A 12,909-nucleotide genomic window follows, 5' to 3' on the forward strand; every position below is an offset into this window, starting at 1 on the left:
AGGAATCTAACAATACACTGCCATGCACATTAAACAACACAATGTCTTGTAATCTATTTATCTACCGTGTTATATTTTTTTTTATTAACAAAAAAACTCTCAAATAACACGACAACCTATAATACGGTTTCTCTCTTACACGATCAAAAATGTACATACTTTTGTACTTCTGATATTTAACGTATTTTTTTAAATTTTAGGAATCTAACAAATTAACTGACTTTGGGTCTCATGCAACACGGTTTTAAACAACACAATTTCTTGTAATTTATTTATCTACCGTGTTATAAAAGTGTTTCTATATATCTTTTCTTTATTAACAAAAACTCTCAAATAACACGACAACTTACAATACGGTTTCTCTCTTAGACGATCAAAAATGTACATACTTTTGTACTTCTGATATTTAAGGTATGTTTTGAAATTTTAGTTAGTTTAGAATCTAACACATTAACTGACTTTGAGTCTCATGCAACACGGTTTCAAACAACAACACAATTTCTTGTAATCTATCTACCGTGTTACGTATATATGAATTTCTAGGAATATATTTACCGTGTTATAGGCGGGTTACTTTGTAGTTCAAAATTGGAAAGGTTCTGTAAAACAAAGGTAAGACAATTCGAGTCGATGTTCCAATAACTATATCAGATTTCAAAAAATTGGAATTATTAAGATCTATGTATGCAACCAACTGTGACTGTACTTGATTTTTGGTTTCAATATTTACTTACACAATTACAGCAGGCACAATGGATTAAAAAGGTCCTATATCAAAATCCCAAAAACCAAAATCTCGACAATCAAATTCGACAATTACATTCGAAATTCCGACAACCATAATCCCGACAGTATCAAAATCCGGCGAATATCTTTTATTATTTGATATAGACTTATTTATAAGAAATAATTTTGTACAATTATTTTATGCAAACCTCCATTAGCTCGTTTCAAACAGTCCGGGAAAACAGATTACCGACATATTGCTTAATATCATCTTATACATTCATTATTTTACCATTGTAATCTTTTTCGTCTTTAACAAATAGAATTTACCGAGGATTTTACTTTATCTTTATTTCTTCCTCTTTTTTTTTTATTGTTGGCGGCAGGCGGAACGGGGTTGTAGGCAATTTGTAAAACGAGATGAACTAATTGGCGGCGCGGGCTTTGTTGGGAGTTTAAAATGTGGTAAATTTGCCCAAGTGAAAAGAAACTAATCAAAGCGCTTTTGCTTTAGGGAAACCGACATCCATTCGCAGCTAAAGTCCCACTTTGATTTAATAATTACACGAGAAGAGAAAGGATACTCTTGTTTCCATTCCACAATTCAAAGACCTAAACTTTTCAAGAATATAATGACTATCCATATATATATATAAAAGAACTCATTATTTTCTTTGTCCAAAATATAAAATATATATATTTTCATACTAGAATAGAAAATGGTTTTTAATCTTTATAAATTTTAAAATTATATTTATTTATAACAATGATCTTAATTATGCCGAAAATATCTGAAAAGTAATAACAACGACATAAAAATATTTAAATAAACTTTGAAAACTTTAAATATATTTATTTTTATTCTAAAACAAAATTAATAAAGCAATACCACGCTAAAGTGCGCTTTCGATCAGTCCGGATTTACTATAATCCAATTAGAAAATTCAAACAAACTATACTTTAATTAAACAAAATAACAAACAAATTCTAAAAAAAAAATAGTATTCAACATTATTTTTTATTCCCTGTATATAGTCAGATCTCTGCGATTTTTTTTAGTTACTCGATTAGTCCGGTTTTCAATAGTACTATGTTATTAAACACACTATACGAGGTATCGTTGTACATTATATTTCTTATGTGTCTTTTTCCTTCTTTCTTGTTTGATATTTTATGTTGAGATACTTACATATTATTGTAAGAATGTGCTATGCAAATTGAAGCAAAACAAATAAGTTGTAATTTACATTATAGAAAATACTAATGTTCTACTTTGGATGAAAATTCATAAATCTTAATCGTCGTATAAAAATCCATTAGCTCTTCAAAGTGAAAGGAGTTAATCAATTGCCTTCTGCTAGAATTTATGCTGTTGTGATTATAGAATCAATATAAAATTATAAATCATTTGATCATAAAAATACTTAAATATTATTATTATATTCAAGTTTATAAAAAAAATTAAATATTATTCGAAAACGGAATGTCTCGAAACTTACGACGTTAATAGATATGTCAATTTAATGACAGGTATACGAGGAAACATTTGTGGAATTCTCGCTACGAATTTTACGATTAATAATAAAACACCCAAGTTTGTGATCGCACCTTCATAACATAAATATTACTGAATCTTTTAATCTTTTCAGCATGTCTTTTCTTAAATATTTGTGTGGTTAAAATGCTGAGTATTAAGAAATTCGCTAAATAATAAAATAATAAAAAAAAAATGTTAAATGCAGAGTTGAGTTATTCACGGGTGGAACGGGTTATTATTGTATGATATCACTGTTGCATTTCAGAGAATCCCAGCATTATTTCACCCATCCTCTCCGTCTGCTTCTGCGACTCAAAACGAGACACGAATTTTGCTGTCGTCCATTGTTGAACGTTCGTGGAAACGTTGACTCGATGCGGTTTCGTGTAACGAGATTGATATAAATCTCGAGGTAATTAATAACACATTTCGCGGCGGCCGCCACCGAAGGTGTTCCCAAAAACCGAGCAAAGCTTATTTTTTTCCCCTCCTCTCATCCTTTCCGCTTATTCCGTCGGAAGACCAGCCTGTCTGTTCTTCAGGTGAGCACTTAATTCCGTGCATCGGGACCCATGGACCCACCTCAGAGAGAGTGAGAGAGAAGCGAACGCAAGAAATTTATGCTTCGTCCAACACAGAAAAAAAAACCGTCTTCGCTCACCATCCATTCTTATTATTAAGTGTTCTGTAATTATCCCCCTATCAACATGCTCCTCTGTTTTTTCTTTTTTGTATTCGTTGATCAACGTATCTCATAAATTATTTTCCCTTTCGGTATAATTTCGTTGTGTATCACAGCTGTGCGAGATGAAATCATTTACATGGTTAATGCCGATGAAACGCTATACCTGTATTTAGATCTTTATCTCGGCGAGGAACGCTTTGATATATCAATTTTGGATTCAGAACAGGAAGAAACAAACAAAGAGAGCAGCAAGACGACGGCGTTCCATGGAAATTGTAAAATATCCGCTCTGCCAAGCCTCAATTAAAACCTCGTAAATTGTAACCAAACCGTTTCATTAGCCAGTCCAAAAGAAAAATAAAGAATGAAAGAATACGTAGAAGAGATATGCGTAAATACACCCCTCCATTCATCATCTCGCATGGACGTATCCAAGAGGTTTAATTATCTGCGAGGGCTACGAACTTGTCAAAGGGTTTTCTTTTTCTATTTCCCGATGAGTATCAATGTGCATGCTCCAAACGGGAATTGGAACTGGTTGGGAATGGATGGATGGTCTCCGTATTCGGAGAAACGTTGTTAAAGTGATTTTAACTTGATCTGCTCGCTTGAATCGTACCTAACTAACTGAATATCAAAGAGATAAGGAGCGAAATGTTCCTGTTCCCTTGGCCCTTGTTGTTCCCCTTTCGCTAATGGGCGCAAGGGCCCCCAACTCCAATCCAATAAAATCATTTCTCTGTTAAACTGATTCCATTTACATTCGCTTCACGTTATAATTATTCACCATTTTACGCTGCGTCTGGAATTATCAATATTTCCATTATATAACGTGTCCTAACAAGAATTCCGAATTCAGTTTTTGAAATTAAACACATTCAGTATTCGAAAAATGTTAATCTTTTTAGATCATTCTAAAGTGCAAATATTGCACTTGGTTTGAGTCTTTGGGTCAATTTTTGCGAGAATTCTAATTTTTGTTATGCTATGTCGAATGTACGAAGGTGCAAGTTGTGACTTATTGTCCAAAATCGAACAATTTTTAAACTAATCTTCGAACTGATAACTCATTTGACTCACTGAAAATTCCACGAAGTTTACGAACTCAAAAACTTTAACTTTAAAGATTTACAGTTGACATATATGAAATATAAAGAGCTACCAACCTTAAACAGAAAATTTATTAGTCTTCGCTACCAAAAGTAAAGTACATCAATTCTTATAGAATGTCCATATTTCTAATCTTTAATTTTGTGTAATATAAAAATTTGTTATATAGTTATTTTCATTCTATAATTGAATACAATTATATAATATTATAATTAATACTACTCATTTCTTCGATTTGATAATTACAAGCTAAACACATGTGTTTTAATTTGTTTGTGATTAAAACACATGTAAATTAAAGATATATAAGGTATTTGAGGAATAAATTATACTCTCCAAAAAATTAATAAATAATACAAAAAAATTAACTTTATTTCTGCAAAATGTTTAGGACATACTATTTCTTTGTAAAATCATTCAATAAAACTACCATCAGCTTCAATAACTACCTCTATAAGAGATCTAAATCGTCGACAAGCATGAATTAAGTGATAATTATTCATAGCAGACAATATAGTAGCTTTTAAGAAATGTTTAGTGTTAGTGTTATCTCTCCCAAAAACGCTACATACGTAATAATCCGTATTGATTTTCTTGGATCATGATCAATAGTTTGTTGCAGTCATTCGCAAATTGGGGCTCGCGACTCCCAAAAAAAAATATTTGGGTGGGTTGCAGAAAAATTGATCAATCCGTGATGTCTTTCTACATATACCCAAATTCTTCGGGAAGTCTTTTCAAAAAGGGATCGCGGTCAAAAGAAGTTCGAGAAACACTGGTTTGTCAGTGCGTTTAGAATGTTTTTTACGCTTGGACACTTCTGAAATGTTGCCATCTTTGTTCAACAACGCCTTACGAACTTTATAAAGGAGTTATCCAGTGACTTTCGGAAATCGCGATACTTTTAAAGCAACAATTACAGCATGTCCTTTGATTTCTTTAGTCATTACTTTTAAATTACTAAATTAGAATTGACTAGAATGCTGTAAAACCAAGAAAAAATACCTTACGCACCCTGTATACATTGAAGATTAATTATTTATTTCACTCATCGTTTGTAGTAGACATCCCGATAATCCTTTGTCTTAAATATTGAAAGATTTTAAAGAGAAAACACTTTCAGCTCGAGTGCTGTCGTGAAAAATGGAGTGCTAACGTGATGCGAAGGAAATGATCCGGAATCTTAATAGGAGAGCACTGAAAATATCTTTTCTGAAAAATTGTATTTGTAAACAATAAAGATTTTTGATCAGAAATTATTTATTAATTGCATACTAATTTCATGGAATTATTTACATGTAAAACCGAAACAACTCACGTGAAACGACTATTTTTAATTTAATGTTTCATGAAAAACAGAGGATCGTTTGTTGAGGACGAACACTTCGGGCCGTTTTCAAATTACTTTTCGGCACACCTGTCGAAACGCCCGAGGCTCGCCTTAATGACTTCATCAGTACCTCGAGCCCTTCCACGGTAATTCGGTTACAAACCCAACAGCAACAACAATGAAGAAGAAAAAAAAGAAGAAAATTAAAAAAAAAAGAAGAACCACAACCTTTGGAAGGAACATCAATTTGGAACCGGTTGTCTTGAGCGGACACGAGATGCTATCGTGGAAGCATTTAATCCGGTGGATGTTACCTGCTTAAAGGAATTAATGCCGACACACTTCATTTATTTGAATAAACGCGACCGAAAATGAACGAAACAAATGAAGTCGTAGCTTTTGGATCTTTCCCCGAACTGCGTTACCGATTTTATCGTATTCCTATTGATTACATTTTCCACAATAACCCACAAATAAATATAACCCGTCTGACTGTCATTCAATTAGATACAAATTATTTTCAACAGTTTGGGGAAAGGAAAAACAATTGTCCTATCAGCCGTCTCCATCTATCCGGTTGACACATGTCAGAGGTATCGATTCCATCTATTGTTTTTTATGTTAACGGACATTCATTGGATTTCCCGCAATTGGATTCCTTAGTCGAAGAAGTCGACAAGTTTTGACTTTACCAATAGCAAACAAATATCACCTTTTCCACCTGCATCTTTCCTTTAAATTCTCCATTAATTTCTCTTTAACACAACATCATTCAATACAATTAACAGTTCACTGTTGTTGTCGATCAACATAACAACCATTAACAGTTGGTACATATGATGCAACACTAAATAAACAACACTCTCAGTTCTTTTTAACTGAATGTTTCTGTAACAAATCGAAAGTTAGTGTTGTAGCGTATGCTATTAATAAGGCGGCAATTAATTATCATTAATATCGTTATAATAAAGTCACAATTATATCACAGCGTGATATGCAAACCGCGTTATGAGAAAATCAGATAAATTCGTACCACGTTCTATAGAAAAGTTTCAATTCCCTTATTTTTCCATATTTGAGTTTACAATGCATTAACTTAATCAATTCTTTTTCATCTAAAATTTAGATTCTAAAGCCTTTACCCGAAATCATTTTAAACTAATTAAGTTCTATTATATAAACAACATTATAAAAGAATTGTGTTATAAGAGGCAGTTCGCAATTTTTGTTCCGCGTTATATCAAAACTGAGTTTCATAATGTGCATCAATAACCGAGTTATAAGAGACTATTACAAATAACCATTTTAACGATCAGACAAATTATTCATATAAATGTATCTGCGAAAGACAAGTAAGAAAATGTTTACTTTTAACATTTATTTTTGTAATTATTTATTTTTTAATTGGTGAAACAATAACTTGTTGCATTATTTTGTATAAGTCCTTTGTGATTATGATAAAGGCTAATGAACTTAGAGAGAAAAAATTAACAAATAAGCAATGCTTTTGAATATTGCTATTTAAAAGACAATGTTTTCTATTTAATTCATTGTTTAAAACATAAATTTGCAATAAATTATGTACGAAAAATAGGTTTAATATACAGCATATTGTGACTTCGATCAGTGCGGATTCACTATAATCCGGTTTAATGCTTTGCAAACATACAAAATTTTAATTTAACAATATCAATATATATTCTAAAAAAATAGTTCATAAAACTATTTTGTATACATAAATAATTGTATTTTCTCTTTGCAATTTTTTCTTCTATTTATTTCTATGGGGTATTAAAGATCAGTCTCAAACAGTGCGGAATGCATTATGCAAGGTATATAAAAGAACTGTATGAATCAAAACTTGAAAAAGTGTTTTAAGATAAGCCGAAAGTGCATTAAAAAATAATAATCTTACGTATCGCACGAACTGATCTCCGTGTTGAAATCCGTCTGGAGGAATTAATAAGACCAGCTACCATTTCTACCATTCGTCCATCAAGTTTTTAATCTCCAAAAGCGACACACAATTCATATTATTGATGGATAATCTGGACGCGAGTGGTGTATATCAATTTGGATAATGATGAGCGTCTCGGCATGTGAAAAAAAGGTAGATATAATTTCTTCATCTTCGTCGTCGTTTGTGTTATTTCTTTTTCCTCTGTCTTCAGTATCATCTTCTTGCTACCTGCTCACTCAATCATGTACATTATAATTTGGATATATCATCAAAGTACACCTTCGAGATATTACAATTCCGGTGAGAAAATATAACGGGACCGGAATAATCACGTATTGTATCCATCTTCACCTTTCCTTTGAAAGATAATCACAAAGAGCCGCACAAAAAAAAGCTTTTTAATACTGATTGAGCAAATGCTCTGATTATATGCTTTCGATTCTTTTGCGGAATTTCATTTTAAAGAAAGTTTAATGATAAAATACAGTAAGACCTCGATTAGCGTTGCCTTGATTAACGCTGATTCTATATAACGCAATCTATTTAACGACAAGTATCTAAAACAAATCATTCGATTCGGTAGCAATTAATACTAATTAAGTAAACTCAGCGATATCTAGTCCTCTTTTCACATCATTCAAATTTGATTTGTTAACTCATTATTTCTCCATATTTTGGTCTACCTATGTATTTGAGGCGGATTCAATCAATTCAACTTCATCTAAACTTTAGATTCAAAGCCACTTTCCGAAATAGTTATTAATATGTATTATAGTGTCTTTTCACAAAGATTTTTTTATAATTATATATTTATGAAATGTTGAAACAAAAGTCAAGTTACCGAATTAAAACGCAATTATAGAAATGAGCCACGCGTTTGAATATTGCTAGACTCTATTTCTTGATATTTTGGTAATAAATTATGGATGAAACATATGTTTCATATATTCAGCATTGTAAAGAAAAGTTTGATGATAAAATACAGTGAGAGCGCTGCCTCGATTAACGCTGATTACTCTTAATTTACTTATTTCCAATATGTTAATGTGACTTCATTTAACGATGTTTTGTTTAGTGATCTTCTAGGAACGAATCCTAAGTGCTAAATGAGGTATCTGAGCGCAACAGTGGCTGTGAAAGAGGAAGATTAGCTCGAAGGAGTTAAGCATGGAGGAGAGTATTATTCGTTAGGTAGTTTAAGTGAGAGTATTAACAATTGTATTAAGTATAGTGTAAGCGATGTAGTTAATAAACGCCATTTTTTAAAGCCCAACGATTTCTTCCATCAACTTTATCCTTCTTCTAAAACATGAGGTCTTACTATAATACAATTAAAATTAGATAACAGGATGCAAATTTAAACTGTTTTCAAAACATTATATAATAATCGATTAAGCACACAAATTTTCGAAAATATTTGAAAGAAAAATTTAAACAGTTTGGATTTACTAGTAAATATAAACTAAACCCAACACAGAGTATCCAATAGTTAATAAACTAAACAACCAATGAACCCGATGAAAATTGAGTTGACTGAATCAAATTACGTTTTCTATTAATACAAAAGTTATTGTATTTTTTATTTACAGATTGTTGTTGTTTGACCTAAAAAATATATATAATTTATTGAATTTTACACAATACACAACATTTCCATAATACCTATCACAAATTGCCGCAAAATCTCCATAAACGATTCGCATTTAACTGATCTGTTGTTTTTTTTTTGCGAGACTGTCGCAAATTTTATTATGGATTCATTTATGTGGAAGTAATTTATTTAAAAATCAATTTGCGGATTGCAATGTGCGATTTTAAAATGTCGTTTGCTGGCCGCATTACAAATTGGATTTGGCTGCGACACAAAATAAAATACACAATAATAATAAAAAAAAAAAAAGAAATACAAAACGAATTAGCAAATTAAAATGTTTTATAAATGCAACAAAAATGTAGACAGAAGAGGAAAATAATTGACTACACAACAATTGGAAGCACTTTGTTTCACTCTCTCTTTCTCTCTTTCTCTCTTTCTCTCTTTCTCTCTTTCTCAATTTCACATTGAATCGATTAAAACGTTCTGGGCTTGGTGAGATGTTGCGGTCGCACGACTTTATATATTTATTTTTATTTTTTGTATACGTGTACAAAATCATTTTGACCACTGGCTGTCTTATTATTGTGGATGATTCCGGTAGTTTTAGTTTCGGTGTGCTCCTGACCGACCGTGCGGTTATTAATATTATTCTTTCTGTTCTAAAATAAAAAGCCGCTCCGTCATTAGCAGTCTCCTGAGACAGGTGAACGAATAATGACTCAATTTCGGGCATGGTCGATTCGGAAAGGAAGATGAAGATACAAGCTGCACCGCACCGCGCCTGAAGACTGATCGCAAATTTTTGCCCGAGAAAACAAAACAGAACTACGAGGAACGATGGGAGACAACGACCTAATCATAGACATCTGCCTCGGGACACATGTTCTACAAATTGGCTCGAAATGGCAGAAGGTCGTTACGGTAGATGAAGGAAAACAACAACTGAAAAATCTAATAATGGAATTTTTGAGAAACTACAAAAAAAAAACATTTTTGTTATATGTTTATGTAATCGCATAATTAGTTTTAGACAAATCCTTAAGATAGTTACATCATCGACCACTCGTATGAAAGCTGAATATCTCACCTTTCCAACGCCCCTACATACATCTTTGTAGTTTCATCGAGTCGCCTGTTATAAACTGAAGAACATTTTTTTCTCGTTTTTTATTCAGTTTTTACAGTTTTTCGTGATTTTTACGACAAATCCTTAAGATAGTTACATCATCGACCACTCGTATGAAAGCTGAATATTTTTCCTTTTCAACAAACCTACATATATCTTCGTGTTGTCATCGAGTCGCCTGCTATGAGCTGTAGAAATTGAAAAAAAACACATACTTAACGTCTTATACATAACAGATACATTGACTAGATACATTTAATTGATTCTATAGAATTTCCTTATAGAAAGAAATTTCCTGTGTTTTATAATTTAGGTTTATTTATTTATACGGAATTGTTATTTATTTAGATTTTTATTTCTATCATCTGGCCAACAAATTATTATTATTATTTGAAAAAATAGCTCAATTCATAGTCTATTTCAATTGAGAAATTATGTATATGTATACTTGTTTTAAAAAAAGTTAATTTAAAAGAATTTACAATACATATACTTGGTTTTTAATATTTTGCATATGAATGTTGTCTCTCGGCTGCTCAATTGTAGTTAGCTTGTTTGCACAGACCTTTTTCTAAAAGTACCACAAACTAAATAAACTGAAATGCTCTTGATTTAAGGACGAGGAGGTCGTTTAAATTGGTAAAAGTCCATTTTTGCATATATCAAAATATTTAAGGGTTTGTGTTTGAATCAATTGAAAAATATTGGCAGACCTTAATCAATTCGGGTGATGATTTTAAACCTAAATTTTATAATGCAATAATACTTAATAAAATTTCTAAAAAAAAATAAATCTTAATAAAATTACCATTAACTTATTTTTTCCAAAAGTGGACTTATACCACGTCCAAAATAACGGTTCATTTGAAGACCATTGAAATTAATTATATAAACTTTTCTTGTGGATATTTCTCATTATTATATATCTAATGCTTTATAAGAATTAGGTCTTAATATTATCAATTAAGTTAGTATCAAAAGGAAATAAATAAAACAGAAATAAACCGCAGAGACTTGACTGTATGAAAGTAAAAACCTATAGAATGTATGTGTATTATTTTATAGAATTTATTTTCATTTTGTTCAATTAAAATTTAATTTGAAACCGCACTAGCTCGCATAGTTAGGTTTGTATAGTACTGTTTGTCTGTACATAATTAATATAAACATTATGTACTAAAAAAATGGAAATAGATGCAATAATATGTCAGTACACTTTATACAATAAAATATTACATTACTACGTTTATTAAATTATATAAATTTATTACTTATAAAGTAGTTATTAGAAGTTTGCTAATACAGTTATACCTTGGTTAATGTTACCTCTGATAACGAAGGTTCTATATAACTAAATCCGCAATTTCAAGTAAAATATCGTCAGAAGTTTTACTAGAAGAAAAAAATAATATTCAAAACATTAATAGGTTTCGTATTGATACAGAATATGATGGTTCTTCAGTGTTTAAGCGAAATTTAAGAAGTTCTTGTCGAAGAAATATTAACAGCCAAAGATTTAAAAAGGTACATAAATTAGATTGAAAACGTTTTATTTATTTGTAGTGAAAATTATCCCAATATAGGTAAAAAAAAAACGTTATTGTTAAGAAACCACTGTTAAATGAACTTTCTATAAGTAATTATAAAATGACAAAGAAAAATTTGATTTCATTTTGTATGTAAATTAACTGTTAATTTAACAAAAAATTTCTTTGTCCATAAAAATCTTTTTTAATTTTCTTTACAAAGAAACGTACTTCTCCATTCTGGTCGTAGTATTTTTACCACTAAAATCAAAGTTTTACCTAACGAAGTAATTTCGTGTATAAATCGATAAAAAAAACTCTATATATATTTATAACAATCAATGTTTTTCATGTAACGATTGTAATGAAATATTACAGGATGTTGTTTATTTTCCTTAATGCATATTAATCAGTTGACGTCTTCGTTTTGGACGTAGGTTTTTGCTTTCCGGTGGTCGGAAACAGTGAGGGAATGGTGGTATATTAATTGATGTTACACGAAAAGTCCATTCGGAATGAGTTTTGTTATGAATATAATTCCGGCGAGTGAAAACCAGGAGGGAGCATCATTAATCAGACGCGTACCGTCCCGACCCGTCCTATCCTCTCACTCTCTGACTTTTTATTTTGTTTTGTTTGAGCTCGTTAGTGTCTAGTCTAATCCTGCCTTTTATGAAATTAGTGGCACACCTGATGATGAAGTTGTCACTTGATTAAACGGGCGACAGATTTAATTAAGGACGCCACCCGATGATTATGATGAGTAGATGAGTCAAGCAAAGGCCGTAAACGACGAGCACAATATATTTACTTTCAACAAGAAATATGAAATTATTAATTAATCCCTGTTAATTATAGCCAAATACAATTAGGACATGTATTCAAAAATATTATACGAATTTTAATAATGACGATTAACTTTGTTTCGGTGTATAAATAAAGATAATTAAACGATTTCTAATTTCATGACATACTTTATTCATACATAATTTTATTGGATTGAAAATTTATTTGAAAAAGTTATTTTTTTTGTTTCAAAAGCATAATTATTAATAATATAGAGAATACTTTTTCGTTTTTTTTTTCAGAATGTACGTAAAAAAATTATACAAAAGAAGAAATATTGGGTTGTCCGGAAAGTTTGTGCCGATTTTCGCTAAGTAACATTATTGTTGCCTAAATATATCAGAATTGTGAAAAACAATGAACTTGTGTGTATATTGTGACAGAGATTTCCAAACTGAGAGGATTGGTTCAAAGGGAGATGCGAAAAGTTTAGTAAAAATATCATTTTCAAAAAAAAATTATCCAA

Source organism: Nicrophorus vespilloides, unplaced genomic scaffold (genome assembly GCF_001412225.1).
Source record: "Nicrophorus vespilloides isolate i.1.1-1 unplaced genomic scaffold, Nicve_v1.0, whole genome shotgun sequence".
Taxonomy (NCBI): domain Eukaryota; kingdom Metazoa; phylum Arthropoda; class Insecta; order Coleoptera; family Silphidae; genus Nicrophorus; species Nicrophorus vespilloides.